This window comes from Macaca fascicularis, chromosome 11 (genome assembly GCF_037993035.2).
Source record: "Macaca fascicularis isolate 582-1 chromosome 11, T2T-MFA8v1.1".
Classification (NCBI taxonomy): Eukaryota; Metazoa; Chordata; class Mammalia; order Primates; family Cercopithecidae; genus Macaca; species Macaca fascicularis.
Window position 1 is genome coordinate 101,645,024 of NC_088385.1, and position 13,186 is coordinate 101,658,209.

The window sequence follows — 13,186 nt, forward strand, 5'->3', positions numbered from 1 at the left end:
ATTAGAAATAATTATCTTCTCATTAAGCCTCTACCAGGCAACAGTGGTAATCTACTTTGAGTTACATGCACTTAAAAAATGTATCTTTCTTCAAAATAGTTTATAAATCACACTTCCAATAAATACAAACTAACCCTTTACAAAATTAGTCTGAACCGGTAAAGATTTCTACGTACTAAATCTACGTAAGAATTAAATTAAAGGGGGAGAAAGGCCAGATTCAGCAAGAATGTCCTTTGAGAAGTAGAAGGGAAAGCTATGGTGATAAAAATAGACCAACCTTACATGAGCACCAATTGCAGGGCAAGGACAGCCACAGTCCCTGGGGAGGAAACTGTGGAGGGATATGAGGCAACACCCAAAAAAGACAACTTCTAAGAGAAGCAGGGAGTCCCTGGGGACCCCGTGTACCTTGAAAATGAGCAAGTTTGGGAAAGGGAAGTATGCATTTAATATCTGCTCCTTACCTCTCCAGGCCTGGGAACTAAGAACCATGCCTTTTAAATTAAATACACACACACACACACATACAGAGAGAGAGAGAGAGAGAAGGTCTGTCACTCTGTCACCCAGGCTGGAGTGCAATGATGCAATCACTAGCTCACTGCAACCTTCAACTCCTGGGCTCAAGCTATCCTCTCGCCTTAGCCTCCTAAAGTGTTGGGATTACAGGCGTGAGCCACCGTGTCTGGTAGAACCAGGCCTAATTTTAGGACTAAACATACAACAAATGTCCACTGAAGCTTTTAGTTCCTAACTCAGAAGAGAAGGAGAAAAGGCATGAGCAAGAGCTGCTGGGCACTAAACTTAAGGTCTTTTGGGGGCAGTTCTGGAAAATTTCCCATCCATGCTTGTTCATTCCCATAGGTTTCTGGCAGTGTCTGTCAGTAGAACCTTCCCAGGAAGAGGGGAAGCCAGCAAGGAAAGGGATGTGGGAATACCATGTTTACTCCAGGAGAACCGCCCCCAGGAAAAACGAGTCTCGGAGGCCCTTAGAGAGCAGAGAAAAGAGGCCACACCTGGGAGCAGAGGGTCTGCCTACTGCCGTGCCCCAGCGGCCCAGGCTTCTCCATTTCCCATCACATTCACTCACCACCTCACTTACCCCTAAAACACGCACGGTGGGTCTTCTTGGAAGGGACCTGTACTTAGTGTAAGTTTCTAAACAAGAGTTACAAATCCAGCGCCTGTCTTGCAGAGTCTTTTGGCATCTCCAGCCTGAACGAGCTCTCTCAGACCGTGCTGTGTTCACTATAGGCACCCTGCACAACGGGGAAAGTAATTTGTCTCCTAAAGTATAGTTTCCTAGATAAATAAGTGAATATAACAAGGGTGTGCAGTATTATCTATCAGATAACAATAATTGTTTCCCTTTTTGCCTTGGATGCTAGGAAATTCAGAATCAAACTTAGAGTCACTCAGTTAGATCTGGTGATCGGCCTATTTGTTTTCCCCTCCTTTTTTGACTTTTGGATATTAGCATTACTCTAACTATATCTTCCATGTGTCTTATCATAATCATCATCTTAGTGGAAAGAGGTGGGTATACTTTAACCTGCTTATTAAGAGGCTAGGTATGTCATCTTGCCCGGAGATGAACACTACACCAGCACTCCTATGTTTCATAGGGGGAAGGTGGTCAAACATACCCAGCTCATGAACCTGCTCCACTGCTTCCCCATCCCCATTCCTAGGGCATCCAGAGAAAGCCACATCATGGTCACAAATTGGCTCATGTCCTTTGACAAGCTGCTATGTAAGACTAAGCCAGGAAATAAGTGTTTGGTACTGGAGCCCCAAAGTGCATTCCCAAAGCGTATGCAAGCCTCATAATTAAATTATTCTCTGAGGGTGAGAGTTTCATTTATTTTTGGTAGTATAACAAATACTGGGGGGAAAACATATATACTGGATGATTTGCAGTATAGAATTTTCTTATAAATGGATCAGACTACTACTAGCTATCAGACAAGGCTTAGAAATAAGTAGCTTTTCAAGAGTAGAAGAAAAACTGATCAACAGTCATTTCTTTCCCTTTGCAATGCTGAAGCTAATTTTGCACAGTTTTATTTTTCTAATATAAGCCAGCAGTATTATCACCAAACGGCAATTAGAACTAAAAAGCTGCCTTTAGTTGTATCAAAATAATATAGCATTCCACTTAAATTAAAAAAAAAAATGTCCATGAAAAGTACATTCAATCAATATTTTGGTACAGCATTTATTTCTGGCATGGAAAAACAGCCTTACTTTGAAGTTGTGCTCGGCCTTCAAATGAGGCCATCAACATAAAAACTCTGATTTCCCTGAGTTGAATAAAATCATCTTTTCAAAAGATAAGTCAGATTATACCCTGTTCTTTCCCAAAGATCTTTAATGTTCCCTGAAGTGTGAAATACTTAACAAAGAATTTAAGGCTCTCTTGATCAGGGTCCTATCCTAGTCCTTTTCCAGCAGATCCATCCATCATGATGTTTTAAGCACATCTATGTCCAGCCCCTAGAGTAAGGCTGGACCTTTATATACACCCTCCTTTAATCCTCATATCTCCATGTTATTAGCTCTGCCTTGCAGATTTGAAAGTGGGAGGCATCAAAAAGTTATGGTGACAGCTAAGAAGACACAGACCCAGGATTTGTACTAAAGTATAGTTTTTAACCTCCATCTTATTCCATGTGTGTGACGAGCCAGTCACACCTGAACACTGCATGCACTTTGCTATTTCTGTGTTTGTTCCTCACCCTAGCATGGTCTCCTTCCCAACTCACTTTTCAAGGACCAAGTCAAACAATGTCTCTTTCACAAAGGTTCTCCCACCCCCACGCCCAGCTAGTATTGACTGCTTCCTTTGTGCTTCCCCCCGTTTGCACTGATTCCTCATACAGTGCTTATTTTTCTAGGTATGACATGTGTTTGAATAACACATTTGTTTCTCCAACATTTGGATGCCTCCTTGGAGAGAAGGATCATCTATCATCTACTAGGCCACCTGTGTCTGCTCCACACTCTTTCCTCAATAGGACCTTAGTTCTTATTAAGTGAATCAGTTGTTGACTAGCAGCCAACTAGGGCAGCCAGTTGTTTAGGGACAAGTGGCTGCCCTAGTTGTTTACATTTGCTCAGCTGTTTGCAATGAGATCAAGAAGAATCTGCAGCTGAGGTTGTGTTGGGTTGCTTTCAAAACAGACCGGACTGTGAATGGTTCATGGCTTGTGACACATGTGAGAGGTCAAACAGGAAACTGATGTGTTTCATGGCTCTTCACTGCTCCAAGCAGAATATAGGTGATCAATTACCAAATGATAAATATTGCCGGGTATGGTGGGTCATGCTTATAATCCCAGCACTTTGGGAGGCAGAGGCAGGAGAATCACTTGAGCCCAGGAGTTTGAGACCAGCCTGGGCAACATAGTAAGTCCCTGTCCCTATTAAAAAATAAAAAATAAAAAAATAAGCCAGGCATGGTGGCATGCCTGTAGTCCCAGCTACTCAGGAGGCTGAGATAGGAGGACTGACTGAGCCCAGGAGTTTCAGGCTGCAGTGAACTATGATTGCTCCCTTGCACTCCAGCCTGGATGACAAAGCCAGACTCTGTCTCTAAGAAAGAAAAAGAGAAAGAAAAAAAAAATTAAGATCTCCCACGTTCAGAATATGCAGGTGTGATCCTTTCCTCCCTAAGGGACCTTTTCCCTGGGGGGACCATTGTAACTCTGGCAGACAGCTCAGGTGCCTCCTCCTTTGGACACACCCATATGTTCTGACTCAATCCACTATTTGTGATGACATAAGGAAGCAGTCTTAAATTAATTTTTCAGGCCAGGTGCAGTAGATCACGCCCGTAATCCCAGCACTCTGGGAGGACGCGGGTGGATCACCTGAGGTCAGGAGTTTGAGACCAGCCTGGTCCAACATGGCAAAACCCCGTCTCTACTAAAAATACAAAAACTAGCCAGATGTGGTGGTGTAAGCCTATAATCTCAGCTACTCAGTGGGGCTGAGGCAGGAGAATCACTTGAACCTGGAAGGTGGAGGTTGCAGTGAGCCAAGATCGTGCCACTGCACTCCAGCCTGGACGACAGAGCGAGACTCTGTCTCAAAAAGTAAATAAATAAATAATGAAAATAAAATAATTTCTCTAATGCAGCAGCAAGGTTCTGAAATGTAGTTTCTTGTCCCTTAGGAAATCACAATTTGATAGAACAGGAACACAGAAACGAAGGAGTCCTTTCACCCTCCAAAGTCCAAGAAGGCAACGACTTGTTTAAAGGACACAAGCAGGCCTCAAGAAGAATGGCTCAAGAGAGGACAGAATCTTGCCAGGATCATTCAAGTTTATCAGAAAAGAGAAGCCACCAGTTACTGAGGACTCATCAGCATCAAATAATTTTCTAAATGGTTTTGGCACCTTATTTTATTTTTCCTTTCAAGAATCTGATATTAGAATTAAAACTCCCATCTTCTCAGAAAAGTGATTCAAAGCTAGTAAGTGGCAGAGCTGTGTGATTCCAGCGCAGGTGCACCTGGCTCCAGGAATATCCTACCTTTTCTTGAGCTCTGTGTATGCCAAACCATTTATCATACATATACCTGTTACCTATAACCCCTAAAACCCCTCAAATCTACTTAGTTTACTCAAACCATTGTGTTACCATTAAACACTGCAAATGTGAAAAATATGTATGATAGAGAAACCAGAAGAGCAAATACAGACTCCTTTAGACTCCTTGGTGCCACAAGGCAATTACTGGAGATGTTCTCAATTTGACATTCATAAATAGGAAAGAAACGAGCTTAAATCCCAAGATATCTTGCATAATAAAAAATGTGGGTTACTTCTGTTTTACCCACTACCAAAGATCCTCAAGGCCGGCTTATACATAAACTCCCTCTTTGGCTAAAGCTCCGGCAGGTTCTACAGTCATTAAATTCTCTGCTATCAATAAGAGGAGGCTTTCTTCTCCCACAGCCACAGACGTTTAAAGGCTCCAAAGATTTGTGTTTCAGGCAGAGAACAGTCCTCCTCTAAGATCATACTGTTTTGTGATCTGGGATAAAAGAAACGACAAAAAAAAAAAAAAAAAGAATAGTGGGCTGTGATTTTAAAGATAAACACGGTACCATGACCCTTCTTAGAACCTAAGTCTATATTTGGGTTGGCTATATTTCCAAAACACAAGCAACAGACTTCCAGGACCCACCCACAACACTCGCAGCAACCAGGCAGCTCAGACCTCATGGGAAAGCTCTGATTCCACAGCCATGTATCCTAAATAAAGGTGTGCTTCCAGTGTGGTAGCATAAGCCAGTGGTTCAAGGCACAGATTTCAGAGCCAGACTGCCTAGGTTCAGCACTGCCATGTGAATTACCTCATCTTGGGCAAGTTACTTTCTCTATGCCTTAATTTTCTCATCTGTAAAATGAGGACAGCAGTATCTACTAGTTCACAGTGTGACTGTGAGGATTACAGGAATTCATGATGGGGTCTTGTACAGAGTAAATGCTATTAAGTGTTGGCCATGGTTTATGAAACCTAACATACCCCAGATAGGCCGGTTCTTCAGAAAACACCAGAGCCAAGAACAGTGATGCTGCTGTCACCATCATTAAGCTCTTTCAACAGAAGCCGATCATTGTCCCCATTGCTCTCACATGCATGGAGTGTTTGTGTGCACACAAACTGCTGCTTGTCTATGTATCTTGCAGCAGAAAGGAGGGTGGAGAGTGGAGAACAGGATCTCAAATTCACACCAGGAGGTCCCGTAAGAATCAAGTTTCAATGAACCTGAACAGGAAAGACAATTTTTAAAAGATACCGCCCCCCCTCCCCATACAAAAGCCTAAGATACTGCTTTACAGTCTTACCTAGTATTTAATTTGACTTGTATAAAGGTACCTTACGTAAAATCACTAAACTTTACATTCTCAACAGCCAGCTCTTAATGCTTTTATAATTGTCAAGTGTCTTCTATGTTGCTATTTTCAGTAAAACTAGGACTCCGAAGTAAGACCCTCAAGACAGACGTCTAACATTTTCCACCTCCAAGTCTTTAAGCAAAACAAGAGAAAATCGTATTAGAAAGGCATATCTAATGATTATAAATTGCTACTTCTTCTAAAAAGCCTCCTTAGCCTACTTTTTGAGAGTATTATGGCATGGCTAGGCACAGTGGCATGTGCCTGTGGCCCCAGCTACGCAGGAAGCTGAGCCAGGAGGATCGTTTGAGCCCAAGAGTTGGAGGCCAGCCTGGGTAACACAGCAAGACCCCATCTCTAAAAAAAGGAGGAGTGGGGGGAGAGAGAGAAAATGAATGAATGAATATGAATTATGCTTGGAAGCTTGTTTTTACAGATATTATATGGGGGGTTTGGGGACTGGGTTATATACTTAATTCCATGACCTTAGGTATAAACAGCATAATTATTTTACTGATGTTCTCTCTCCTTCATCTCTTCTTTATAACTGTTACCTGTTTTTGTTTTGTTTTGTTTTGTTTTTTGGTGTGGTAGTTTCTCTCTAGATTGACCCTTCCTTGCTATCCTCAGGGCCATCTACCCTTTTTTTTTTTTTTTTTTGAGATGGAGTCTCGCTCTGTCACCCAGGCTGGAGTGCAGTGGCCGGATCTCAGCTCACTGCAAGCTCCGCCTCCCGGGTTCACGCCATTCGCCTGCCTCAGCCTCCCGAGTAGCTGGGACTACAGGCACTCGCCACCTCGCCCGGCTAGTTTTTTGTATTTTTTAGTAGAGACGGGGTTTCACCGTGTTAGCCAAGATGGTCTCGATCTCCTGACCTCGTGATCCGCCCGCCTCGGCCTCCCAAAGTGCTGGGATTACAGGCGTGAGCCACCGCGCCCGGCAGGGCCATCTATCTTAATCCATATACTCATTTCCTATCTCACCTATAGCAAGGGCAACAGTTTAACTGAGTTTCCTTGTTTTCAGTGTTCTATTCCTTCCATCTAGTCTATAGGAAGTCATTACACTGATCTTCTAAACTCCCACTTCCATCACATTAAAACACTGCTTAAGATGTTCAATGATTCTTCCTTCAATAAGGAGATTGGATTCCTCCCCTTGCTGGTACTTAAGCCCTGAGTAAATTTTTCCTATTCAACTTCCAATGTCTTCCTCCTTCCGTCACCATCCACCAAACAGATCTCAGCACTATGGTACATGAACACATTTCTGGACTTTGTTTCACCTCAATACTTACACCATTCCCTTCTGGACACAGCATCTCAAGGCCTCTGTCATATCCAAATCCTACCATTCTTTCAAGATCTCTTCCATGAGGCCCTTCCAAAGGACTTCTTCTCCTTCCTGATCCATTCTGGCTCTTATGTATACTGTTAGGTGGGTCCCTCCTTGTTTTATCATCTTTGCTGGGTTTTTTACTAGTTACTGAAAGCATTCACTTTCTTCGGTGCCATACGACACTCAGCACAGAATGCACAGTATCACTGAGCAGCAAATACCTATATACGAAACCAACTTCTCTATGCCGTAACAAATTCTGAATGAGATGTCCAAGAAAGAAATACATGTTTACCAATATATACATACACATGTATGTGCATGTATACATGCACACACCTAATTAAAACACAAGTTTCGTAAAATACTACTTATCTTTACTACACACAATGTAACTGTATTTACAGTTACTTAATTTTCTGGACAACTGGATATTAGAAATTATAATTACTTTTGTTAATTTTGTTATGTAGAAATAGTCCTTGTTTGCAGATACATGTTAGAAACAAAGTGCCCTGGCTGGACTTGGTGGCTCATGCCTGTAATCCCAGCACTTTGGGAGGCTGAGGCGGGCAGATCACTTGAGGCCAGGCGTTCGAGACCACCCTGGCCAACATGGTGATAGCCCATCTCTACTAAAAATACAAAAATTAGCTGGGCTTGATGGTAGATGCCTATAATCTCAGTTACTCAGGGGGGTGCTGAGGCATGAGAAACACTTGAACCTGGGAGGCGGAGACTGCAGTGAGCCAAGATCGCGCCACTATACTCACTACACTCCAGCCTGGGCAACAGAGCGAGGCTCTGTCTCAAAAAACAAAAAAGAAGGCTGGGTGCAGTAGCTCATGCTGTAATCCCAACACTGTGGGGGGCCAAGGTGGGTGGATCACATGAGGTCAGAAGTTCGAGACCAGCCTGGCTAACCCCACCTCTCCTAAAAAATTGGTTGAGCATGGTGGTGCGTGCCTGTAATCCCAGCTAATTGGGGAGGCTGAGGCAGGAGAATCACTTGAACCTGGGAGGCAGAGGTTGCAGTGAACCAAGATTATGCCTCTGCACTCCATCCTGGGTGATGGAGTGAGACCCGATCTCAAAAAATAAAAAATAAAATAAAGAAAAGAAAAAAGAAACAAAGTACCCTGATGTCTGCATATCACTTACTTTTAACAGGTTACAAACACACACAAAGAAAATAACATTTTAAATTGTTGAATCTGGGTAAGGTAGATGACTATTTGCTGTGATGTTCCTTCTGCTTTTCCATATAAGTATATAAAGTGATAGTTGGTACTCATCAAATTTATTTCATGACCATAATCCTGTTTGAAAAACAGTGCTTTATAATTAGAAAAAAGACAAGCCACTTGTCCCTATGTTTGTTAATCATACTTAAGGAAGTCTCTAACATTCTGAAGAATGTTCTGTGGTTACTTCCTGGCCAATAAAGGATTTAATGTTCCATTGCTGAGTCTACTAATCTCTCCTTCAAAATCCTTTCTATGAAACTTCCTGTGAATCATTACGACCTTAGCAGAAAGGTATAAGATTAGGGATTGGTCTTTCACTTGCAGAGATCACAGATTCAGAACTTACCCTAAGACCTCCTATACTGAGAACAATCCTTGTGGTTTTCACAGGGCTTTAAAAGAACTAAATCTAGGAACATCAAAAGTTCAAGACAGTGCGCTACAACTGAAAGTGCCATAGCAAACATGTGCACTGGTTACATTTTCCCCTTCCTTTTAAGAATAGGTTTTAATAAAAGATGAAGTTCCATGAACAGTCAGTAACACCTCATTTAATTGACACTAAGGGAAGTATTCTAGATGAGTGAATGAAATTTGTAGATAACTGAAACTCCAAGTCTTGCTAATTAGAGATTTCTACATTTTCTTCTTTCTTTTAATTTCTTTTAGAGACAAGGTCTTGCTCTGTTGCCCAGGCTGGCTTCCAACTCCTGGACTCAAGTGATCTTCCTTCCTCTGCATCCCAGGTAACTGAGGCTACAGGCAGGCACCACCATGCCCAGGTGGATTTCTAAATTTCCAAGATTGCTTTCCTGTTAACTACGGACATCCACCTAATCAAGTTTGAATTGTGACACAGCAACAGCGACCTCAAGAATACAACTGAACTCGATCACTCGGGGCACCTGGGATCAAATTAACCTTAGGTCCTCGTGAAGAAGCAAAGTGGCTGAACTCTGCAAACTCTAAGGGCCTTGCAGCTCTTATATGCAGCAGTTCTGTTACTACTAGGTCTGTAAGGCTGGCAAACCACACGCAAAATGCCAATAGTCTTCTTAATAAAATTATTAGCACAGACCAACTAACACAAACTGAATATTATTCTTTATAATGAATCTTATTTTTTATTTTTTTGAGACAGAGTCTTGCTGTGTCACCCAGGCTAGAGTGCAGTGGTGCGATCTCAGTTCACCGCAACTTCCGCCTCCAAGGCTCAAGTGATTCTCATGCTTCAGCTTCCCGAGTAGCTGGGATTACAGACGTGCAACACCAAGACTGGCTAATTTTTGTGTTTTTAGTAGAGATAAGGTTTTGCCATCTTGGCCAGGGTAGTCTTGAACTCCTGGCCTCATGTGATCTGCCCATCTTGGTCTCCCAAAATGCTGGAATTATAGGCATGAGCCATCCTGCCTGGCCCTTTATAATGAATCTTATTTACCAAAATAAAATTTAAGCAACAAGTCGTTAAAAACTATATGCAACAAAAGGAATGAACAACTGTTTAACAAACAACCCAGACAAATCTCATATGTGTAACACTTAATGAAAGAAGCCACACACAAAAATGTGATGCTGTATGATCAGCGTGCGACGGAGGTGAGAAGAGCGGTTACCCTTTGCGGGGAAGTAGGGGTAGGGAGAATGATTTACCAGGAGGTGGCACCAGGGAGCAGTGGGGCGCCGATAACATTGATCCAGGTGGCAGTTACTCGGGGCATATACACAGTTAACAATTATCCAACTGTACATTTAAGATGTATATACTTTACTATAAGTGAAACTTCAAAAAAGTAAAATATAGGATGCAAAAAAACTTAACAAAAACGCAGGAGCTGTCAAAACTATCCTTATAGCACCTACAACATTACAAATACACAATGGATAAATGTTAATGTACAGTATTGCTCAATTCTAGCAGGAAAAATAACCCTTAAATTTCATTAGCATGTCAACCTGTAATGCATTTTGTCAGCTCTTTAACATTTTTAAAGTTTCCCAAACTTTCATGACACTGTCTCATAAATATTTGTTTTTAGAATATAAAAGAGCCATTGAAAAAGAGCATAAATCCACATGGTGTACTAGCAAGGCATTAATATCTGTTGTTTAACTGAATACATAAGATTTAGATACAAAAATATGCAATTTAGAATTCTGCAAAATGCAGCAAAATCCTAATACCATGTTGATCCAGATTGCTAATGCCTCGTTTTATTACATAATAGTCATTTAGAAAGCCAATGTTTCTCAATGAGGCTGAATTTAACCAAAAGCACACAAAGTACAATTAAGGCTTACTTACTTAGACCAAATTGTCTTTATGATAGCTAATGGAACTGATTAACTGAGGTTGCAAACCAAGCCCCCTAAAACACAGAATTGCTACTTGAAAATGTTTTTCTGGGCATCTTTTGTGAACTAAGTAGGGTGTTGAAAGAACTGGAGTCAGAGAAATATGATAAGCTCTGCCCTAAGAGGTCACTGTTGGGGCAGGGAGGCATACAGAATTAAAAAATGTAACAAGGCCAGGCACAGTGGCTTACACCTGTAATCCCAGCACTCTGGGAGGCTGAGGCAGGAGGACTGCTTGAGTCCAGCAGTTTGAGACCAGCTAGGGCAAAATAGTGAGACCCCATCTCTACAAAAAAAAAAAAAAAAAAAAAAACAAAGGCTGCGTGTGGTAGTGTCTGTGGTCCTAGCTACTTGAGAGGCTGAGGTGGGAGGATTTCTTGAACCTAAGAGGTTGAGGCTGCAGGGCCATGATTGTGCCACTGCACTTCAGCCTAGGTGACAGAGTGAGACTTCATTTAAAAAAAAAAAAAAAGTAACGAGTACTATAGGAACCAAGGGGAGGAAATAAGTAAGCAGGGGGCTTCATTGAGAAGCTTCTGAGAAGGTGATAATTGGCTTAGAGGTGGCTCAAAAATCTGCTGAGCGCCTAGCAAGGAGCACACTGTATCTGCAGAAGGAAAAACTAGAATATGTACTTAGGAAACTAAAAGTTGGAGTATCTAAAATTGAGAATGGCTAAATGGGTCATTCTAAATCAAGGCATGATTGAGGACTGGGGCAAAAAAGAGGTGCATGGCAAACATTCCTAAAGGGAGGAGGCACAAGGCTCAGAAGAACACAGACAACCTGCAACAGGCTCTGCAAGCCATGCGAGGCTCGACACCTGACCAGGCAGACAAGGGGAAGCCAGGGATTTTAAAGCAGGTGGCGTTTTTATAATCATGAAAATAAAATACTGAGAAACAGAGACTTTGGAATATCAAAAAAGAAAAGGAGCTTTATCTTAAATACAGATACTGTTTAGGTTCTTATTAATTTTTAAAAATATAGCACTGTGACGATACTGTATAGAGAGATTTTGGATTTAGTTCATGTCACATAAGAATGGTTCATTCATGAATCTGTGTAATTGGTCATGACATGCATATACACTTGTTGCATACCAACATTAAGTGAGCCTCTGTCTGGGTTGCTGGGTTCATGTAATTTGGACTTTTTTTTTTTTTTAAGCATCATTTGAAGCCAAGGATAGCTGAGTTCTTACCTAAAAGAACACTGTTCATTACATATGGAAAATCAGGCACTTTGCATCATAAATACATGATTCATAATTTATTCCATCTCCACTCATCTCTCCTCTACAGGCTCAATACTAATTGAACTCCAATTATTATCACAGCCTTGGTACTTTCCATCAGGGGGCTAAAGAAGAGCAAAGTTTTCACCTATGATGAACAAAATGGCAGGACTTAAAGATGATTTCCTGAAGAGTGCAATGCCTTCTGTCTGTTATGGACTGAAAAGAGAAATCCCTCAATGTACACAGCAAATCACATTCCCCTCACTCTAAGCCATACTTATGAAGATATCCCAGATTCTCCTGAATGCAGGAAAGTACCACGGTTACACCTATCTACTCCATTGAACCAGGTACTAACTATGACTACAATTATATGTGGAAAAAAAAATCCAAATGAGTTTAGTAACAGAAATAACAAACAAACAAACAAGTGTGTGTGTAGGGGGTGGATAGAAGGCAGTCTCGAAAGCGTCAAAGCTAGATGCTCTTTTTCTCTTTACTAGGAATTGCAATCAACCAAACCATGGGTCTGTACCTGACCTAGAGCCTTAACAATGCAACAAGACTGTGAGAACTCTCACTCAGGGACACCTGCTCTTAGCCTATTACGGAACTACTGCCGGTGTGCAGAAGTATCATTTGGAAACATGAATTTTATGCCCAAAGGGTAAAATGCCCAAGAAGCTTTACTCATGCCAAGTTTCCTAAGAATCATGGGGCTTCCTTTTGCCTTGGGGAAGGAGGTGAACTTTTTTCTTATTCTTTTTTTTTTTAAGACAATCTTGCTCTGTCACCCAGGCTGGAGTGCAGTGGGGCAATCTCAGCTCACTGCAACCTCTGCCTCCCAGGTTCAAGTGATTCTCCTGTCTCAGTCTCCTGAGTATGTGGGACTATAGGTACACACCACCACACCTGGCTAATTTTTGAATTTTTAGTAGAGATGGGTATTGGGGGAACCAGCCCCCAATATTTCAACATAGATTCTTTCTGTTTTCCCTAAGTATCGGCCGGTCTGAGAAATAAAAAGTACAAAAAGAGATATTTTACAGCTGGGCCTCCGGGAGTGACATCACATATTGGTAGGACCGTGATGAC

At 41.8% G+C, this 13,186-nt stretch overlaps 1 protein-coding gene across 9 annotated transcripts in view; it reads right to left on the reverse strand.

The window, feature by feature from the left end:
- Positions 1–13,186, reverse strand: part of TMCC3 (transmembrane and coiled-coil domain family 3) — a 307,823-nt gene that overhangs the window by 23,331 nt on the left and 271,306 nt on the right. The gene's annotated exons all lie outside the window — the stretch shown is intronic.